Source organism: Chelonoidis abingdonii, chromosome 7 (assembly GCF_003597395.2).
Source record: "Chelonoidis abingdonii isolate Lonesome George chromosome 7, CheloAbing_2.0, whole genome shotgun sequence".
Classification (NCBI taxonomy): Eukaryota; Metazoa; Chordata; order Testudines; family Testudinidae; genus Chelonoidis; species Chelonoidis abingdonii.
In genome coordinates, this window is record NC_133775.1 from 93968269 (window position 1) to 93990974 (window position 22706).

At 41.5% G+C, this 22706-nt stretch overlaps 1 long non-coding RNA gene across 1 annotated transcript in view; it reads left to right on the forward strand.

Annotated features, from left to right (window-relative positions):
* Nucleotides 1–1287: 1287 nt before the first annotated feature.
* LOC142047121 (uncharacterized) overlaps nucleotides 1288–22706 on the forward strand; it is a 101507-nt gene continuing 80088 nt past the window's right edge. The window contains exon 1 of the long non-coding RNA XR_012656302.1: nucleotides 1288–1357. This is a non-coding gene — a long non-coding RNA (uncharacterized LOC142047121). The remainder of the gene's footprint in view (nucleotides 1358–22706) is intronic.

Below are 22706 nucleotides of genomic sequence, written 5' to 3' on the forward strand. Positions count from 1 at the left end.
CACAATACCCCACAGAGGAAATAAGAAAACAGACGAACAGAGCCAGACGTGTACCCAGAGCCTCTACTGACGAAGACAAACCCAAAAAAGAAACCAACAGGACTCCACTGGCCATCACATACAGTCCCCAGCTAAAACCCCTCCAACGCATCATCAGGGATCTACAACCCATCCTGGACAATGATCCCACACTTTCACAGGCCTTGGGTGGCAGGCCAGTCCTCGCCCACAGACAACCTGCCAACCTGAAGCATATTCTCACCAGTAACTGCACACCGCACCATAGTAACTCCAGCTCAGGAACCAATCCATGCAACAAACCAGTTTCTCCTCCCTTGGTTTTCACACCTCAGCTGCTAGAACAGGGCCTCATCCTCCCTGATTGAACTAACCTCGTTATCTCTAGCTTGCTTGCATATATACACCTGCCCCTGGAAATTTCCTCTACATGCATCTGACGAAGTGGGTATTCACTCACGAAAGCTCATGCTCCAAAACATCTGTTAGTCTATAAGGTGCCACAGGATTCTTTGCTGCTTTTAGCTTACTTAGCTGAAACCTGGAAGAGCATGAACAGAACTTATTTGAATATTTTTATACTTGCTGCATAGTAATATTGTATTTAGCACACAGCTAGTCTGGTGACTGGCACTGTGTAAGTAACTAACATAAACAGTAAATAAGTATTAAATTTGTCAGTTTGTAGCACAGACTGCAGCACAGATCAGCAAAGTTCATCATGCTTATATTTACAGAGCTGAATAACTTGTACTGTGATGCATTCATATTACCTCCCCATTAACCTGTTGTGTTCCATATATAACTTAATATTTCTTATTTATTGTTTGCGGTTTCACTTACTACTTAACTGGCACCGCAGGCAACTGAACTCCTTTGGTAGCTGGGAGTTGCCTGGATAAGTAGTAACACTCCTGCATACGTACTTACCATCTGTGTTCCATCAACTCTCCACAGATCGTTTGACTATTAAATTAGTCCTCATACAATGATGCCATATTCTCATCATTAGGATGGTACACCAAGGGGCAGGAATTGAGAACATTTGCTCCCAAACTGCTCTTCTGCTTTTCTAAGCTTGTGAAGGAGCCATCCTCAGCCCCTCTGTTCCTACTTTCCAGTACCCAGAGGAACCAAAAATAGGGCCCTCGCCTCTGAGCTGTCAGTGCTTCCATTCCCAGCCACCCATACCATCAAGGAACCCATGAAAGTTACAACATGTGTCACAGTTCAGCCTCTGCATATTTTGTTTCCTCTCAGAATTAGCAAAATATGCTTGCCCTGGGGTATTGGAAATGCTCGTGGGAAACTCTGCTATTCTGGTCAGGTAAGAAATACTGTGAGAATAGTAGCTTCTCTTGCAAGGCAAATCTGAACAAACCTGGCCAGTGATCTCCCCACTGCCAAACTTTCTCCTACCGCCCTGCAATGCAGGCTGGGTCATTCGGCTGACTGAGTGGCTGGCACAAAGAATGTGCCAAGAACTGCCCTGTGCAATGTGGTGGTGGGAATTGGGGGAGGGGAAGAGATGGGCACTCATGCATAGGGGTTTCCTATTAAACTAGGAGTGAGTGGAACCTACAAGATGACTTATCTGGGGTCTAGATGAGGGGCCTCAACTGTCCTTTCACTATTTGTTGTGCCTTAAGAGCTTTCTTTTCAATATATATGGGACGTGGAAGTGTCTTACACAGCTATAAACCTGCTCCCCATGCAAGTTGTCTGGTGATTTTGGAAAGAGGACTTTTCCTCTCAGAAACTGAAGTGGCAGCTCCGTGAGTAGCTGAATGTTAATTTAAGGCTACTGGAATCAAAACTAATGGTTAGATCATATTTTATTTCTCTGATACTTCCTACAAAGCTATTGATAGCAGTGACCGCATTCCACAGAGGTGTATTGGCCAGCCATGTGTTACTTGATAACAATGGTACTTTCCCTGGGCTTTAGAATTTCCAGCTGTTGAGGGGCTGCCTTCTTAACAAACAGCAGGATACAGGAGCTTTGACAGACTGAACATCAGTGCAGGGGATCCTATTAATTCCTAACGACTTTAACTAAATTGATATTAGGCTCTTTTTTTTTTAAAGCCCTCTGTTGAAGTAAGCTATAATCGCCGTTTCTTGCTGCACAGTAAAATCAGCAATATCTGCTAATAACTGAACTTGGGATGACCCTGTTGAATTGGCAATGTAATACTCCAGGCTTACATAAAAGAAGGTGGGATTTAAGGTTTTACTTCTGCAGACTCTGACATTTTAAATTGTGAGCACTGGGATAAGGAAGTTATTTTTGACCCCCAGATCTATAATAAAGGCTTGCATTGCTCCCTCTTGTCATGCCCACGCTGCTATAACTGCTGAAGGAGAAACCCTAGGAGTTAAATAATCTGAAGAGGAAGATTTCCAGCCTGGTTTTAGAAGGGATTGGATCTCATTGATGACTTTTGTAACCGTTGATTTCATTTGCCCTCGTATGAAATGTAGAGCTTGATTCTGATAAGACTTCACTGGAGTAACTCCGCTGATCTCAGACGGTTTACCTCAATGCAAATGAGATCAGAAGTCTCCTAATATTTAGTTTTATGGTCCCTGTAAATTAGTAAACTTCATGGAGTTTTAATGAAAGATTAACCCTGATTATAGGGTTTATCACTTGATTGCCTCTTCATATTCCATCCAAATATTATTCATCTGACAGTGCAAAGGGCATAATGCATATCTGCAGGTTCGAATGTTGAGTATGGAACTGGTTTAAAATGTAATATTAACTGTAAGAGTACAGAACAACCTTCATCAGCACTCCCTCACTTTCCCATGCTCCCATTACCTGTAGGAAAGTTTACGAAGGCATAGAAACAGAAGAAGAGCCAAATCTTGATACTGTTGAAGTCACTGGGAGTTTGAACTTCAGTAGTGTAAGGTTTTAGCCCTAACTATGTAGAAGCTAAGTTATGACTTATAGCTAATTTCCATTTAATGCACTGTAACGGAAACATCCATCTTTTTAAAAGGGATCATCATGTTAAAAAAAAAATCATTAGTGCCACCAAAGTGAAATCACAACTTCTATTTGAGTGAATCTTCACAGATACTTATTTTGCAGCATTAGCAAAGCTGTAGTAATGGATATGAAACCTCTAGGTCACTGGCTTAAATTCAGCTAGCTAGAATGATAGCAGCTGAAAGCTGGCTGGGGGCAAATGTGAAATGAAAGAGTGGTCTCAAGTCACTGTCTAAACAGCTGTGAAAGTCGCTGTTGCAGTTACCTGAAAGTGACAGTCTCAATGGACAGGGGGATTGAATAAGCATGGAGGCCTGACCACACACCGAACTTCTACAGGTGGCAACTTCAAACTGGGTTTTGGTCTGAGTTTAGTAAGTCCTTGTAGCAAGACAAGCTTCCTCGCTTGCATTGCCCATGCCTGTACCTGTTGATAAAACAGAGGACTCTAGGTTTCAGTACCATAACACCAAAACCTTTCCTTTACACTGAGTTCATTTGTACAAAAGTGAATTCAAAAGAGGATGCAAGATGAAGCCATTATGCTAGGCTTAGTAATTTATTATGGCCCTGAACCTGACAAGATTTATGCATGTACTTAACTGCATATACTGTGACTAGTTCCATTGACCTCACTGGAACCTCTCACAGTGTGTGATGTTTGTGGGATTAGGGACCAAGAGACCATTTTGTATGAAAGGCTGTATTTCATTCACAAAATCACTTTGCCACAATTTAAAAAAAAATAAAAATCGTTCCTGGTTGCTTTAAAATAAAGTGGCGTAGCATTTACAGCCACTTTTAAAAAAACATATTAAATATCTGTATCAGGACTTGAAATGTTTAAGATTTCAGTAACGAACCTTACATGAACTATTGTGTGTTCTGAGTGTCCTGAGATTACTGTAAACGGTGCCGTCAAGCTATGAACTCTCAAGCTTGCTACCCAATAAATCAGGTCCATTTGGAAATGCGGCGTCAGTTTCTCATGATTTTTAGACTATTTTAAACTCTTTCATTATTCTTTCTTGTGTCTGAGTACATTTGGTGGGTTTGACGTAGTCATAAAGTCAGCACCTAGCTCATTTAGTCTATCTTACTTTCCAGATGATGGCATAGAGGCTAATCTACCATTCATCACTCTAACAATCTCCCCCATTTCCCCAATTACTCAAGTGAGCAGCCAAGCTGAGAAGCTCAAACCCCCAGATACCTCCTTTGCTGCTTTTACAATATGGTGGGCAAGGCCAGGTATTCAGGAAGAAATTCAGCTGACTCCATCGCTCGTTCTTTAGGAGGATGGAGAAGCAGTGTCTTCCCAAAACTTTTCTATTTCTAAACTTTTCTCTTTTCTATTCTATTCTATGTGAGGAATAGAAAAAGTTTTTATTTAAAATGTATGTCTTGACATAGAAAGTGCTGTTCATATAGCTGTAGAGTTAGGGGATTGGTGGATTCATTTGTCTGCTGGCTAGAGGTCAATAAAGTGTGTGGCAGGGAAGAGAGGGCTCCCAATACTGAGGACTCCAGAACAGAAAGCATGAATCTTCCCTACCTGAGCTAAAGAGGGAGGCTTTCTAGCTGGAGACCACAACAGACTCACATCCTCTTTGGATTGGACGCAGATGGGGACCTGTAATACACACTCACCAGCGGGTTACATATATATTCCCTTTTGTAAAACTGATCAAATTATCTATTGTTCCTTCTCAAAGGACCACATCCTCTCAATAGCTCAGTAAAGCTCTGTGAATGAGTGATATCTTCCCTATTCTTTAGCTTCCCAAGTCATAGGAAAGATGAGAATATTAAAGTCTCTGTACAGAGCTTAATGAGAAGTCCCCATGGAGCTGTGCATCATGGCAGCAAGGGATACATGGCTTCTGACCTTCTGTCCCATCATGGAATGATGATGATCCACTGAGCCAGGGTGCACTGCACCCATAAAGAAAGGGGACGATTTGATCCTACACTGAATAGAACCTGATTATTGGTCAAGTCATAAAGCCAAGTAAGTAGCCCCATGTAAATGCTACAAGAACAATAAACAACAATACCACACTGGCTTGCTAGTGTGGAATTATCCATCCAAGTTGCTTTCCAAAATTAGTTGCACATGTTACATTAACATGCAAATAAACTGACTTCACATAATACAAAAAATATGAAAATGTCTCTTCATTAAGTTAAGTTTTATGGTTTAATTGATTTGGGAGTGTACATAACTGGTGCCTATTCTGATTATTTTCCTGACAATGCAAGAAATCCACAACAATCATGCTGTTAATAAACCATTTAAGAGACTTCAATTGAATTACTAGTAATTCTAAAGTGCCTCAATATTGCATATGGATTAGTTTAATTTTTATGTAAATTCTACCCCTGCTTTAGCAAAGTCTAATTGTTTAACAGCGAATTAGGCTAAATTATTTTCATTTATTTTTATGTGGAATTCTTATTGCTGCCTATAAGGGCTCCATTCCTAATCAGTTTTATTTCTTTGTATTTTTTCCATAGAGAGATTTAGATACAAAAGTCTATTCTATAAGCTATGGAACATGCTGCATTCTGGGTCGGACACATACTTCATTCAGTAGTAAAATATACCAGTTCAGATCAAAGAGATAAATACCTGAAATAACTGACAAACTGGAAGGAGCTCAGAGAAGACCAACAAAAATGATCAAGGTGTTAGAAGAAATGATTTCTGAGTAGAGATGGGCTGATAATTTAGATTTTTATTTTATATAGTGCCCTCAGTAGGGTTTTAGTTTTGGGGTGGTTTGGCTCTAGGTTCTGTTTGATCCAAATTGGTCCCATGTCTGCAACAAGTCTTGACCAAATGATGATTAGCAAGGATATGGTAAGATCTACAAGGAATTGAAGGGTGTAAACACTGTGCATGGAAAAGATTTGTTTCCAGTTAAGGAAAGGGGCCAGAACTCATCGTCTTTTGCTGGAATGGGAGAGTACATGGTTTCACTGGTCTTGGGTCTTTGCTGCTTGTTGTAATCACTTAATGCAAAGTATTAATAGTCTGACTTAGTAATGTTTGGGCTTCCTTTACACGAGGCCAAATGATTATACAAGTTGCAAGGCAGTGGAGAATCAGGCCTCCATATATCATATCTTCTACCTCAACAATAGATGGAGCAGAAATTAAAAAACATTAAAAGCACATGACAGGGGTAGGAGATAAGCAAAACTATACAAAAAATGTATTATTCCGTTGAGTTTGGTTTAGACAGATGGCAGGCATGCTACTGAAATGTTGATCTCTTTGGTTCACGCGGATGGCATACATCAAATGTATAGTGAAATAGATGTCCTGTAAGTGAGTCCAGTAGGGAGGGTGCATCTTTATTCTTTAAAAGAACTCAGTGTTATACATTAGAATTCATCCTACTGGGCCAGAGGAATAGGGACAGGATTCTCTTTCCCTTGCTTGGAATAAAGAAGCACAGAATATGCAAAGTGGATCTCTCAACATGGCCAATTGAAATGTCAATTAGGTGCAGAAAGTCAAAGCTAAAGAGACAGAATGGGGTGGGGAAACTCACTTAGTAACAAGATATCAAATTAAAAGTCTCCAAGTACTGTGTGGGCGGGGGGGGGGGAGGGAATGAGCATGTGCATAAAAAGTGAAAGTGAGAGCAGTTTAATGAGCGACAGCATAATGGGATCACAAGGGTGCAAAGTTAAAACATTTCTTAAGAGTCAGACATCAAAATCCATGAATACAAATGATCAGTATGATTAATAGGACCAAAACAAGCTGGGTTAAAGTAAACAAGATTTTCCCCAAGCCAGCAAGCATTCAGAGCGGAAAGCCATAGGGAGGGAAGGTTGGGAGGGTCTGTCATCTATCTGAAGTACTAATGGACTCCCCATTACTATACTATCTGAATATCTTGCAATGTATTTATCTGTGAAGTAAAGAAGTGCACTTCTCCTGATTTTACAGATGGGGAATCAGTGGTGTAGCCAGGTTTTCGGCTTAGGGAGAGCCCAAAACATAAAAAAGGCTCCCCTGCCTTGACTTCCCCTCTGACTATGCCCCCTTGGTTCCCCCTCTCTGGCCACGCCCCCAGAACGGACCCACGCCCCCACTCACCTTCCCTCCTGTGCTTTCGAGCCAGCCTGCCGCTCCGCGGCTCCTCCGGCTGTGCAGCCGGCAGGTGCCGTTTCCGCGCCTGCCGGCCTGAGCAAAACCATCTGCTTCCACTGAATCCCACCAGCTACGCTACTGACTCACCTGAAGTCACAGTGGAATTTTGTACAGAGTAGGGAAGTAAACCCAAGGTCCATGAGTCCCAGGCTACTACTCTAACCATGGGACGATCCTTCCTCGCAACCGCCTATGATAGCAACCCCTGTCATCTCTTAAGCAGAGCTGTTGCAACACGTCAATTCTTTCCACTTCTACAGCATTCTTCTGTGAGCATCTTCAGAAACTCTGGGCTTGATGCTTTTGTCACTTATTCAGAACTTCTTTTTCTGTTATTTTGTTGACAGTTTGAATTTTGTAAGGTTGCTTGCTGACAAATTGCTTAGAAACAACACATAAATGCCACAAAGCATTGACACTGACAGTTGATCCCATGTTATAACATAGATCATCTGATAAAATCATAGACTGAAATAAATGTGCTGGTGGCACTGGGGCCACCAGGTTGATGCTCTGGAACGTTAGTAACGTGGGTTGGGGGAATGTGCCAAAGGAAAAGGAAGTAACTTGCAATATGGAGACATTTAGCCCTCTTATGAGAGATTAAATCTCCATCTGCCAACAAAACCCTTGAGTCAACTCGAGAGATGCCAGATGAATGATGAGTCACTTTGTATCCGAAGAAGTCTGCTGCACGGGCTAAACACCACTCCTGGCCTCAGCCTCCATAAGCCTCAGCTGGCTTGGGAGGCAGGAATCAGGACCAGAAATCAATTCTAGGTCTTCAGCTGGCACTGTAGGTCATAGCTAATAGATCACTGGGCCAGGCTATCAGAACACACTGTGATAGTAACTGGTTCAAGGCACAGGCTTCCTGCAGTTTCTAGGAGTTTTGAAATTAGACTGGCAAAAAGTCATTTAATGTTTCTAGAGCTCATGGGCACATGCTGTGTTCAGGAACTGCAAGCAGCAATGAGAATGCTACTGGTAAAGCACGGTGAGGACTTGTTGATGAATGGCAGGTTGAAGGTGCTATGCTTTCCCATGCACAAAGGGCAAACATTAGGGGGCAAGTGTGGTACCTGTCATTTACATACCTTTGTTTTCTCCATAATCAACCTTTAAATTTCTAAAGTGTCTACCTGTCTAGAGAGGCAGAGGGAGAGCTGATGCATCCCATGCTGAGACACTATGTTCTCCCAGGGAGGCTTTACGTTTGTTCTTTCCTGTGTAAGAGCCCAGGCATGCCTCCAGAATTCTTATACTTTTCTGGACATGTGCAGAAAATTTGAATGACTGTTTTCTTTTAAATGAATGGAAATAACAAAACAAATTGCTGCTCTGTTTGACTTCAGTGGGAGGTTTTTGCATAGAGTGGAGAGCAGAATTTGGTCTTTAATTTATCCTGAAACAAATCCATAGCCACCCAAGAACTTTGCATTGTATTTATGCTGCACCTTGCCCCCACTATTCATATCTTTATGCCATCAAGAGAGACTTTAGATACTATTACTTAAAAGCAATTGCCCTCTAACTTGAGCTAAAGGAGAATCTTTAACAGTATAAGTCCAATGAAACACATGTAATCAGTTCTGATTCCATCCAGTGGGCTTACACACATCCCAGGTTATTATGGTATTTAGTTTGAGCGCCCAAGGTGACATACTGGATTGAATGGTGAAATCATCTTACCTTCATTTAAGTCCAAGGAGCTCTGTCAGCTAAGGGAGTGGCCCATTGTATTTTATAAAACTACTTTTTATATTTGGAGAACCAAGTTCCAATCTTATGCTGTAAGAGACAATGGGTTAATACCTGTTTGTGACCATCTCAATACCACCTTGTGCTCTGGAATGATTAGTGGCCTGTCTTTAGGAGATGCCCAGAACTAAGAGGACAAAGGCAAGAATGATTAGCCAAAATATGGCTGACAACACTTTCTTCCATTTCTGGCACTCCAAACAATTTCTGTACTGATTCCCCACCCCTCCCCACTCACATTTCTCCTTCTCATTTTCAAGCCTACTCTACCCTGCCCACATCTCTGCTCTCCTTTCATATGATGTCTTCATCACTCCTCCATGTTGTCTCTACTCCCCTCCTACGCTTCACTTAGAGGCTTTTTTCATGCTGTCCCCTTGGCTTGGAACACCTTCCTACTTCCCATCGCGTCATCCCCAAATCCCCCTTCTTTTGTGAAGGCTCCTTATACTGCTCTTTGTTGACACAGCTGAGCCTCCTTGTGCATGTCCTGTTATTGTGTTTGTCTCAGTGAGGCTGCAAACCTTTTGGTACATCAGCCCTCTCTCGCATTGACACTGTTCTGCACAGTGTACAGAGACAGTACTGTATCTTAAATGAATGGTATTTGTATGTAACTTGTTCTCTTGGCTTTGTTGTTTTGTTTTTGTTTTTTCCTTTTTTTTTTTTTGCTTTAATTGTTTTAGTGATAATACAATGTTTTAAATGCCTTAACCAAAACAATGTCAAGGGATTTTTACTTCAGTAAATGTGCCAACAATCATTGCTAATTCTTAAACAATGGCAACAAAATAAGTGCCTGGCTGCTAATGATACCTCATTTGTATTAAAGATGCTTTAGTAGAAGCACAATTTCAACAATTATTTCAAATTGTGCTTACCTGCTATGTCAGATTTTGAAATCAAAGTACATGCATGGAAAATTACAAGCTATTTTACTTTACTCAGCAGTGGTACAATAATTCCCAAAGCCCAAGAGCAATGCATTCTTTGGAAGATCATTTCAGAAGATTAGGTACCTGTAGTGGAAATTAATAGTATGAATTACGTTGATCCTGAATTCAAATCCTTTGAATATGGCATTGGGCTCCAGTTAAAGATATTAGCCAATCACAAGGGAGGTATTTGAATTTCATGTGTGTTTTATTTTCTTGATGTGAGTTAACTTGACTGTTGGTAAGTTTTGCATTTTGTTTTTAGGGCAAGTCCTGAGGCAATCATGGTGAAAAGGAACTCAGTTATGCATAATCATGTTTAAAGTGCTGCCAAGTGTAAATCTGGTTGAAAAATGGAATGTCTATTCCATGGGAAACACTGGGGAAAATATTCTATTTTGGAACAAAAAAGTAGAAATTTCAAAATTTCCCACAACAGGGAAAATCTGAACAAATTTTAAAAACAACGAGGAGTCTAACGAATTTATTTGGGCATAAGCTTTCGTGGGCTATAAGCCACAAGGACTTCTCGTTGTTTTTACTGATACAGATTAACACGGCCATCCCTCTGAAACCTGAACAAATTTTGTTTCACATTAATTGAAACATTTTGTTTAAATTAAACTTAGAAACAAAATTGAGCCTGGGAACCCAATCAGCCAGCTGGGTTTGGGATGAGTGTGGAGCTTAGAAGCTCTGTGAGCCAGGGAGCTGAGATTCACAGCACTTTCAGGGTCCCTGCTGTACATCAGGGAGCCTAGATCTTGAGAGCTCTAGCTAGAGCCAGGGCTGGCAGGATCCTGGCTCCAGGGTAGGGAGTCTGGAAGCCCTGAAAGCTGTGGGGTCCCTGACCCTGTGTCAGTCCATAGAATGAGGCTGCCTCAGAGCTACAGACTCTGGTGGCCCTGGCTTCTCAGCATTAGGAAACCAGGCAGCTGTCCAGGGGTTGTCAAAAGCTCATCAAACCCAATGCCTTTTCTGAAATATTTCAGTTACTAGGTTTAATGAATTCTGACAATATTTTTTCTCTGAACACAACTGTTCAGTGAGCTTTCCTGTGATCCCAAATAGCCTTTATTTTAGTGAACATTAGAGCTGCCTCAATGCTGTGATGATGGGGGTGTGTGTGTGGAGACTGGTGATTTGTATCGCTCTGAGAACAATGGGGTCCTGGCATATGACTGGGGTCCCTAGGTGCTACCACAGAACCAATAAAAATTGTATTATTTGAACAGTCACAGCCACACCAGAGCTGACCCTAGTAAACCCAACCTCGCTCTCCATATCTTCAGTAAGATGGTTATGTATTTATTTGCCTTGGACAGAGGGAGAAAATAAAAGTAAACAAAATCAGCCCTGAAGGAACTGAAGGAAGGAGAGGTGACTAATTTGCTTTAGGATACTGTAATGCCAAGGGCATATAAAGACCTAGATAGATAAGCAGTCTTGAGCTGCTGCACTGCTGTCGAAAACTCCTGCCTTCTAGCAAGCCATAGTAAATGGACTTGGCAAAAAGGTGTGCCATGAGGGATGGGACCCGTATGCCACTGCAGTAAAAGACCTTTGGCTGGCCCAGATCAGCTGACTCATGCTTGCAGGGCTATAAAATTGCAGTGTATACATTTGGGCTTGGGCTGGAGCCCAGACTCTGAGACCCCAAGATGGGGGGAGGGTGGCTTCAGCCCAAACCCAAAAGGAGCCCAAGCTCTGTGAGCCTGAATCAGCTGACTCAGGCCAGTTTTTATTGCAGTGTAGACATACCCTTAGGACTTAACTTGGAAGTGCTCAAGGTTTTCAAAGACTCTACCTCAACCCTGGAGTTTCAGCACTGAAGCTCAGGCCTCTCTCGACTCCTTGAGCTAAAGAAGCAATTCTGTTCTCTGGTAATCATCGTATCATCCATCTAGATTAGCCACTGGAGAGGGATGTGACATACAGTCTCCCAGTGGGTTATACTTCTCATTGTTTCATTGAGCTTAGCACTGGGGCCTCAGCAGTAGAGAGCTCAGCTGTGTTCCTCCTCCAGGCCAGCTTCTCTACTATAAGAGCTTGGATGAGGGCCAGGCAGCTCTTGATATTATTATTATTATTTTTTTTTTACTTTTGCTTAAGAAGCAAGGTAAATCAGAGTGCAGTTCAAACATCAGCGGCCCAGGCTTTGTCAATACTGTCTTTTGCTTGGAGTAAACGTGTGTAAGGGCAGGGGGATTCCCCTTTCTATCTTAGGCACTTCTATAGTCCCCCCATTACCACAGAATCTGAGCATCTCACAAACTTGATAATATTTATCATCGTACCATTGCTGTGATGAAGGGAAGTACTTCAATCTCTATTTTATAGATGCACAGATAGACTTGCACAAAATCACACAGAATACTTGTGGCAGAATAGACCCGGGTCTCCTGAGTCCATAGCTAATACCCTGGACCCCTAGACTATCATTTTTTTGGAAAGGCCTAATGGTTCTTTGCCAAAGTTAGGATTAGTTAGAGGGCCCGTAAATCACTTTTTCATTCTCCAAAGGGCCAAATTGTGGTAAGTGTTTGGAAAGATGCCAAATACCTCTCCACTAAATGAGTGTAGGTACACACGTGGGTGTGTAGTCCTGCTCCAGGTGAGACCAGCCTCCTTGTGCGCGAACAGTGCTTGTAACTGGAAGTTTGCAGTAGGGAGCTCAGCACAGAACCCGTTCCTGGGTAAGAAAAACTGAGTGCTTGTGTCCTCCTGATCCATAGGCTAGGTCGTCACTTGCATTTTCTAGTGCACGGGGCCATAAGGATCAGACTTGCCACAAGTTTTTTGGAGAAATCAGAATAGGGTTGGTCCGTTTTCTGCCCATGCTCTCACTGGCAACTGTGGGATTTTTGGTATGAACATCTCCTGCCAAATATTGACTCTAAATGCGCCCACCCCTTAGGGCTGTTAATGGGAAGCTTCGTATGTGTATCAAGTGACTAGATCCCTCAGGAGCGAGCCCTTTACATATAGTGCCTGACTTATTGATCAGTTATTCTGGCACAAATAACTGCAGCCAAAATTGCTGTCTGGATTTCTACCTACCTACATCTCAAGGAGCTGAATATCTAAATGGCACAAGTTTCTCCTGTGGATAATTGCAGGCACAAAATCACACCAGCAAATTATCTGCACCTGCAAGCTGGAAATGCAGAATGGGAGGCTGGCCTTTACAAAAATTAGCCCAGAGTCTGCAAAATCCTTTAGGGAAATCTTTGGGAGGAAAGCAAGGTACTATTACTCGAATGCTAGTTCTTCCCACATGCTGATCTCATGTTTTCCCATTATAATATATTTGTGCAAGAATGCCAGAATATGATTCTCCTTAATTTTGTTTGTACTGATAACAAGAAAGGCCTCCATCACTGAATGTCCTCTATAAATGACTTTGTTCTGCAGGGGAGGGAACATGCTGGATTATTTACACTGAAGCACCTAGTTATTCCACTATTTGTTCCCAATTATTCCTGACACAAAGCCATTCCAGTCTGAGCCTGCTCAAACAAAACAAATAAACATCACAATATTGCAATTTGCCCTTGAACAGTTGCTAATGATAAATGCTTCCAGAGAAGAAATGAGCCATTAGTGTTTTGATATTGTTAGCTGATTTCTGCAGGGAAGACTCCTATATTTAGCATGGCTAATCTCTTGGGAGTTTTGAATGGTCATTTTAAATATTGTCAATATTGCCCACTGTGGGCCAAGTGCAAAGCCTTGGGTGGGTTGCTCAGGGTGCAAATTTCCACTGGGTTTAGCCCAATACTTCTGAAGTGCTTTATAAAAGTTTCTGATCTGATCAACATTAATTAGATCAGCTAATCAGCTCTTAAAAAGCCCATTGCCTACAGAGGAGAGGAGACAGGACTTTTTTTCTTATGGGAAAAGTCATAGTATTTACTACCACTAGGATTTCATAAAAATGTATAGAGTTCTACAGAAATAATTCTAAAAGCCTATAGACTATAACAGGGTTCTGCTTTCTCTAGGGGTTTATTTATTTATTTATATTATTTTCCTATTGAATTCTATAGCAGGGATATAATTTTCTATACAAATCTGCAGGCCGGTTCAAGACACCCATAGAGAAGTTCTCATTTCCAGTTCATTTGTGGAGCACTTGTCTCTAAGGGTTCCTGCTCCTCAAATCCATACAAGATCTTTGTAGGGAAGATAGTGTAACTCGCAGTCCCCTGAAGAAGTTGCTGGTGGCATCTGATAGTCCCTGTAGAGCTGGGAATTATTAGAGGTGAATACTTTGATTCATGACCCCCAGGGGAGGATCAGCAACTCATAGTTTCCCATCACAAATACCTTAGGAAGTAGTTAATGGGGAGTGGACGTTGGGGTATGGCTTTGCAAAGAGTATAAGGGCAGCTTTGGAAAACTTTCTTGAAAATACAGAATCCAAACCTAACATATATTAAGTTCAGTCCAGGGTTCTTTGCAAACCTGCTGCACAGCTGATTCATTAAGCCTATTGATTAATCCTCAAAACTCATGCCAAGTAGCTACAGAAAATTGGTTGGAAAAGTCATATTTTTCCCCCAGGAGGATATTAAATGAAAAAGCTTCATTTGAAATGTTTTGGTTTTCCTACCAGAATTTTTGAACAAATTTAAAATAAACAAAAAGCAGCTTTTAAACTAACAAATACAAAACATATCAACATTGTAGGTCAAAACAAAATGAAAATTTTCACTTCAGAATTTCCTGCAGGAAAACCAATTTTTTCTTCAAACTGATATTTTTTCCACACAAAATGTCAGTGTTGATGGAACCATATTAATGGGTGGGAAAACCTTTTGCATAATTTTTTTTGAACATCTTTAATAAATATTATCCTTATTGTACAAATGGGGAAACTGACAAACAGATGTTACTTGACTTGCCTAAGATCACCCAGCAGAGTCACTTCCCCCAACGTTTTTTGGGGGGGGGAGGGTAAGAGGGGTCGATCTCCTTCCTCTGAAGTGCCAAGGATGGCCATGTTTGGCACCAGCATTCTCTCTGATACTTGGTTGGCTGGTTCTTGCTCATATGGCCACGGTCTAACTGTTCACCATAGATCGGGTTGGGAAGGAATTTCCCCCCCCAGGTGAGACTGGCAGTAACCTTGCTAATTTTTTTTCTACTTTCCTCTGCAGCATGTAGGTGTGGGTCCCTTGCCAGGATTAGCTGGGTATATCTCATTTAATCATTTCCCTCCCTTGCAAGGTCCTCAGGCACTGGTGCACCTTGCTGCCCCCTATTGTCCGACTGTGGCATGTAATACTCTAGTGTCCTGTGGGCTGTAACACTTTGGTCTCAGTTCAGCTTTGGGTTTAGTGTGTGAGTGGTGGTGGTGACCTGTGAGACACAGGAGGTCAGACTAGATAATCTGCTATGACTCATGATTTCATCTCCCTATGCCCCAGTTTCTGCGCTGCAAAATGGGGATAAATGATCCTGCCCTCCTTTCAGATCTACACGCACAAAGTGCTACATAAGAGCTAGTGATGAAAAGTGCAATCTATTATTCAAGGCTCCAGAGTCAGGATGAGGTCTGAGAAGGTTCTAGTGTCCCAGTCCTGTGCTCTTACATGCTGCCTCTCTACTTTTTAGAAGAAACAAACAAAAACAAAACACAGCACAGGACTATTGCCATGCTGTGGCTTTAATACAAAAAACAAAAACAAAACCAACAAATCTTTGAAGACTTAACCAACAACATGCTTGAGAGAAACTGCCTTATCTGATTATAAAGTTGATTGGATTTTTGTACCTGCTGACATTTGTCACAAACTCAATCTCTGTAGCATTACATTCCTAGCAGCCCCAGCACACATTTATGCGAAAGTGTTTATTATACCAGTTAAAAAAACAACCTGTGCTATCTTGATTCCCTTGTCTTACATATTGTCTCTTGCTTTAGCTGATGTATTTGGAGCAGTCCCTCACAGCAAAACTAAACGCTTTTATATGGTGCCTCCTCTTCTCACTGGCTAATTTGTGATGGCACAAGCTGCATTCTAAAACTCAAGTTACAGGGTAGATGAATGTGCAGATTTAAAGCCCAATAGGGATGTTTATGATCACCTAGTGTAACTTTGAAAGGTGAAACAAAGGAAGTACTGTGGTCCCCATTTTCTGCTAAAGGGATGGAGGTAAACAGATATTAAAGAGCACATTTTTTAAGGTACTTCAGCACCTAAAGATACAGATAAGACCTAGTGGGAATTTGAAAAGTGCCTAAGCAGGTTTCATACAAGTCAGTGATGACTTAGGCACCTAACTCACTAGATGCTCTTAAAAATCCCATTCAGTGGCTACCTGAATCTTTAGGCACCTAAATACCTTTTGAAAATCTGACCCTAAGTGACTTGCCCAAGATAGCACAGGAAATCTCTGAAACTGCTGGGTCTCTTGAGTTCTATTCCCACGCCCTAACCATAAGACCATTCTACCACTCAGAAAATGAGAAGCAACCCCCAAAACTGAAACCAAATGTTTTCTGAGGCTAAAATAATTCGGCTGTTTTCTCCTTTCTTTCTTTGCACCACCAGCAAACGTGTCAAAATATCAGGACTAAGGGTGTTTCTGTGGCAACAGAGGGAATTGCATATGAGAACTTTAAATTTTTTTTCTTTTAATACAAGGAGCCAAAGCCTGAGGTCCTTAGTCCTGCCTGAGTCATGCCCTCATAGAAGTACTCATGGGTGGGGCCTGGGAAGAGGAAAAAATCACAACAAAGGGAAAAATATGGAACTTTCCTCAATCTTGCACTTGCTCCTAGCACCCACCAAATGGTTCTGCCTCCAAACCTCACAGATGCCCCAAGCGCAAAAGTCAGCTATTTCTGAACCACGGGTTTTATGGTCATCAGAACCCTCCCTGCTCCTTGGAAGTGAAGTGTGGTTCCATTCTTCCTTTGGACACACCAATTTATTGCATTTCCTCACTGCAGAAGAGGGAATGAGAGGGTCCCATAGTGATGTGCTGGCAACATTTTAACAAGGGCTGCTGTCAGTATTTTCTGTCTCGGGCAACAATTCATGTGACATTACCTGGAAAAGTACCCTTCCTCCCCGAAAGCTACCAATCCTATACACTCTCCTCCTCAAAAGCAGCTGTCAATCCTACGCATACATGCAGCTCCATCAACGTATCCGACAGATAAAAGTGTACAGTGCAGATAACTTCATAATCATTCAATATCTACCTGGGGAGCTTCTGCCAGTGTCTCCCCCCACCCTCTTCCATCCAGGTCTCCCATCCAACCCATTGCTGGGACCTTACCATCACCCCTCCTCCCAAATGAGGGTTAAGGTGGGCTATAAAGAAGCAGGGGTGGGCTCCTTGCTGTGCGAGTCTTAGGAGTCCTAGGCCAGTCTGGTTGGTTGATTAATTAGTACCCATTACACCTCTGGTGTTTAAAGTAGTGACTTAGCTCCGCCACGCCTGTCTGTTTCTGGCAAGTCTTTCAAGGGTTCCCTAGCTGTGCCCAGGTTTTTCAGCTCGGCTTCCACAGCTCTTCGCCCTGTTGTTTTCGTGCAGCCTCATTTTCACTTGCCTTCAGATGTCCATCTTAGTGCTATTCTGTTGATGGACTCACCAGTCCATGGTGAGGGAAAAATTTCTTTCTAGTCCCCCTAGAAAGGAGCAGCTAGCATGATGCCCACAACAGGTCCTGACCAAACCTGGTATCTTGCTGCCACTACCGGGAGGAAGAGTGAGTGCTGCTCCACCTGGTCTGGGGAAAAGGAGCTTCTCACGCCCGGCTTGCCCTTTTTCAACTACCCAGCACTTCTGGTCCCTGGGGATGAATCAGCATCACACCCCTTTTTCATCAGCGTCTGAGCCTCTCTCTCAACCCCCACCCATAAAGCGCTATTTCATTTCCCCCAGCAAGCCGGACAGTGCTCCCCCTACCCCCACACTGCTTAAGGTGCAGTGCAGTCAGGTATGGGGAGGGTGGGGTGTTAACCGGCTTTGCATAGGTCTGAATAATTATCAAGCCAGTCTTTGCAAGCTAAAAGCTATTGACTTAACTTTTTTAAGAAAGCTTAGTCTCCATGATGCCCAAAGGCTGGCTCCATTTCCAAGTGTCTGGTGAGAGTCTCAGTAGAAAGCAGAAAATACAATGGGATCCTCAATTTTATAAATTCCTTTGAAAAATAAATACAGGGCTAAGGGGAGGAATGATGTGTCGAGCTCCTTGGGCATGAGTCCTTACTCTCATTGGCTTCTGTGGGAATCAGGACTTCAGCATTCAGCGTAAGACTCCTAGCTTTGATTGGCAAACCAAAGGGCTGCTGATAACTCATATGATATGGGTAAATATCCAAAGTTTAGGGACATTATGTAACTTTTGGAGGGTTGCCCAGTCCTAATTTCAGCTTAATTTCACCATCCATTATTACTGGCTGTCAGCTACCTAGATCTTTTAGGTAGCTGGAGTTGCAACAAATATCCAGATGAATTATATAGCCAGCTGCCTGATAACTCCTGATGACGACCAAACTCCCATGGACTTCTCTGGAGTTTTCTCACAAGCAGTAAGAGTGATAGGGTATTGCTGTAGCTTATTTATTTGAATGCTTGGCATTACATTTCTCAGGTTTTGTGATCACACCTCTGACAACCTGCTCTGAATCTGTTCTGCCGCACTTGACAAGTTTTGAGTGCGCAAAGGGCAATAGCGCTGTGGGAATAAATGTGACTCGATATTTCATTATAAATAAACATTCTCGTCTGCAATTGGGAAATGCTGGGATCTCAGCAGGCCTGATGATAAGAATAACGTTTTGTTTCAGTTAGTAAGATCCATTAGCAGAAGACAAAGCACAACACTGAAGCGGCAGGACAGCAATGAGAGTGTACCACTGTTGGTTGTCCTGCTTTCTGAAAAATGTGTTGCTCTCTATGGTAGTTTTGAGAGCCCCATCATTAAACCAGCCAAGCAACACGCAGGTGATTTATGCCGTCTCTATGCAGGGGCATTTTGTGTGGGCTGGTGTCTGTCTTGGCATTGCCATTAATTCCAGAGACTACCCTCCTAGGTATTGCAGACAAAAGTTACCAAGTCAGCTATCAGAGAGATGATGATAAAGTACAAAGGATGGAAATAACACTTGGTGATAACCTTTGTACGCCGTGTAAGCAGATCCCACTAATGGAACAGCAAATGGGTGACAAAGGATGAGGGGGTGAGGAATGGAGTTGCTAATTGTTGTGCTATTATATCCCAGGATAGTGGAAATTCCTGGTCAGAAATGGGAAATAAATGGTTAAATATTTCTTTCTGAAGGGGATTGGGAAAAAGACTTAGAAAAGCCATTTGTATTCAAGTGCTGATAAGAAAGGACATTAATTATCTCAGGGTTAGAGTTACAGCCCATAAACTAAGAGGGTGGTTTGACTCCTGGAAGAAGGGTAAAGTGCCTTTTTAAAATCTGATCAAAATGCACATGCCATGAAAGCAGCAGGTCCTAGTGTGAGATCATTGAAAAATAAACCAATATAGGAGGGATGACTGATGTAGCGAATTTGGTTGGTATTTCCCCAAAAATGGAGTGTGAAGGGGGTCTGAGAGTGTAAAGAGACTGATCTATTGGCCAGTAACTTTAAATTTCACAGCTTCCAAATGCCTTGGTCCCTTGAGTCAGAGAGGTATATGCTATAACCCAAAGGTTATAAAGGCTGTAAGGATTATAAAAGCTGTACTCCTAAATATAATAAGTGATATTTTTATATTAAGGTTCCATTTATAAATAGCTTATAATAGGTTAATAAATGGTTACTAGATGTTTTAATAAATGGTATATTTATGGTTACAAGTTGTTATTATAGAGTTCAATAGGTCAGCTGGTTGCTTATCCTGCATAATACCTTCCAACCATCTATAATACTTATTACTCATCTGTAATATCTATTATCATTAACCCCTTGTGAACTATTTATAAGTTTATATTAAAGTATGCCCAAATAAACCAAAGTTGAAGAATATCTCGTTTAATCTAGGATAATCAGATAGTAGATTCTCCATTATAGGTCCTCCTAATAAAATAGGGTAATTAATTTGACATGTAATTCATTCACCACTGTCCTACACATTCTAACTTACAGTAGAATGCTAATAGCGCTACAAGAACTAATTACTAGTTGGACTAAAAGAGAAAAGACATTGATTGCATGCAGGTTTCATTTATCTTTTTTTAAATCAACTGGAGAGTATATTGGAGAAAAAAATCATTTATTTACACCTCAATATTTACCACTGGAGTATGGAGGACCCCTTGCCCCATACCCACCTACTAAATTTCAAGACATAAATTAAAATATCTGTAAACACAAATATAGCTACAGTAGAATTTTTTATTTTGCTTTTTTTTTTTTAAGTGAAATAAATTAGCCATTTGAAACTTGGCAAAACTCAGCAAGTTGTGAAGATTTATCAACTGGACCATGAAAAACATTGATTTCCTTCAACAAAGTAATTAAAAATTAAAATCAGTGCATTTGAATGCCAAATAAAATGGAGATTTGGGAACATAATTAATGTGGGAACAAATGCTTTTATTTGCTGCTGTTTGAAAAGCACATCAGTATGGAAAGTTGGTTGCTGCTGGACTACAAAAGCTCATGTTTAACTTGAAAGCCCCTTAATCTTTGAGATGAATGGCTGAGGCTGAATATAACCCCAGAAAGAACAGTGATTACAAGAGCATGTTGTAAGGGAGTTCAGCTTTTAATAGTTTAAGTGTGATATTAATGTATTTCTTCAGTTTGTTTGGATTTTTTACTAGTAATTAGAAAATTATGGCTGTCCAACTCCCACACATTAATTTGTCAAGTTCTGCTTTGCCATGGTAAATTAAATAAAAAATGATTTCAAACTCTAGCTGAGATTCAAGCATTACTGGGTGTGAAAATGCCACGTTTTATCATAAGCGGAAAGGCACTATTTCACCAAAAGTGAATAGCAAGTATAAAACAGAAGCCATAAGCTTAAAGATGACGAAACCATTACAAACAAATCTATAGCTGCTTCTTAACTTTGAAGGTCACTCATGGGAGAAAACAGTGAGGTTTTTCCCTGTAAACAATGTGTTAAATATACTTGCTATTTGTTTAATATTTCTGTTATAGCAGAATCTCCAACCCCAGTCACGATCAGCACCCTATTGGGCTAGGTAGGCTGACCAGACAGAAAGTGTGAAAAATTGGGACGGAGGTGGGAGGTAATAGGAGCCTATTTAAGGAAAAGCCCCTATAAAATTGGGACATCTGGTCACCCTAGGTGCTGTACCCTCAAACACAGTAGTGCTAGAAATCTAAGGCCCTGATCCAGCAAAATATCCCCTGTTCAGAAAGTTAAGCACGTTTAAATGCTTTCCTGAATGGGGATGGATTTAATCCTGTGCCTATCAGCTTTCCTGAATCTGGATCCAAGACCTAATCCTACAAAAACTTACCTGAAGTCAACGGGCCTATTCATGGCATGTAACGTTAAGTGTGTGTGCTTAACTATTTGTAGGGTCAGAGCCTAAGGCCATGGCTACACTGGCGCTTTATAGTGCTGCAACTTTCGCGCTCAGGGGTGTGAAAAAAACACCCCCCGAGCGCTGCAAGATACAGCGCTGTAAAGCCTCAGTGTAAACAGTGCTGCAGCGCTGGGAGTGCGGCTCCCAGCACTGCAAGCTACACCCGTAGAGGATGTGGAGTACGTGCAGCTCTGGGAGAGCTCTCTCCCAGCGTTGGCGCTGCGACCACACTCGCACGTGGCAGCGCTTTGAAGTTTCAAGTGTAGCCGTACCCTAAGAAAAATACCATCCCCAACCCCTTTTGAGTGCTAGTTACATACGTTTTCTATTTTTTTCTATTTTTATTTTAGTTTTGTAATTACATAAACATCAGCTTTCTCTAATTGTCCCTCAGTTGACTCACAGCTGAGTCAAACATATCAGCTGATTTATTGTAGGCATCATGGTGGTGATGAGTCTTGAATGGATTTGAGGAGGAGAGGACAGTAGCTTTATGCCACAGATCAGAGATGGTACCACATGACTAAGGGGTGGTGTGGAATATACCTCAAAGATTGGTAGGGTGGACAAGTGGATGTTTATTATTTATATTTCTATATTTATTATATATACCAGTTAGGTGCTCACAGTAACACAGTGAGTAAAGACAAAGTCTCTGCCTCAAAAAGCTTAAAAATCTAAATGACCAATCCTGCAATCCTCACTCACAAGTAATCCTTCCTTACAATGGGAGTAGTCTCACTGCATATAGTAGCATGTATTTACACCTTTGTTATGTCCCCTGATCCCACAGGGATACTTGAGTGAGAGTTCCTCATGAATGATATTCAGGATTGAGCCTCAGTCTTGCTTAGAGTTTGTATCAGCACTAGGATAGGTAAATGCAAAAGAAACACTCTTCTGCATTTAATCTATTGCTTTGATGAATATTCACTGAGGAGGGAGCATGAATGATAAATGAAGTAACTTGGTGTCAGGACTCTTGGGTTCTAGCACCTGTTAGCCAATACCTTCTTGTACAGCCTTGAGAAAATCTCACCTCTCTGTACCTCAATTTCCATATCTGTGAAGTGGGGATAAAATTAACTACCACACAGGTGGTTTAGTCAATGCGTATAAAAATATGTGAACATTCTCAGATGACAGGAGCATTAGTATTACAGAGTACCACATTATTCTTCCCAGTAAAGGGAGTGTGAAATAGCCATACACATCTTCCAGCTTTAAACCTGATAGTCCTGTTTTTAAATGGTTTGTCCCCTGTCCAATACAGAGACAAAACT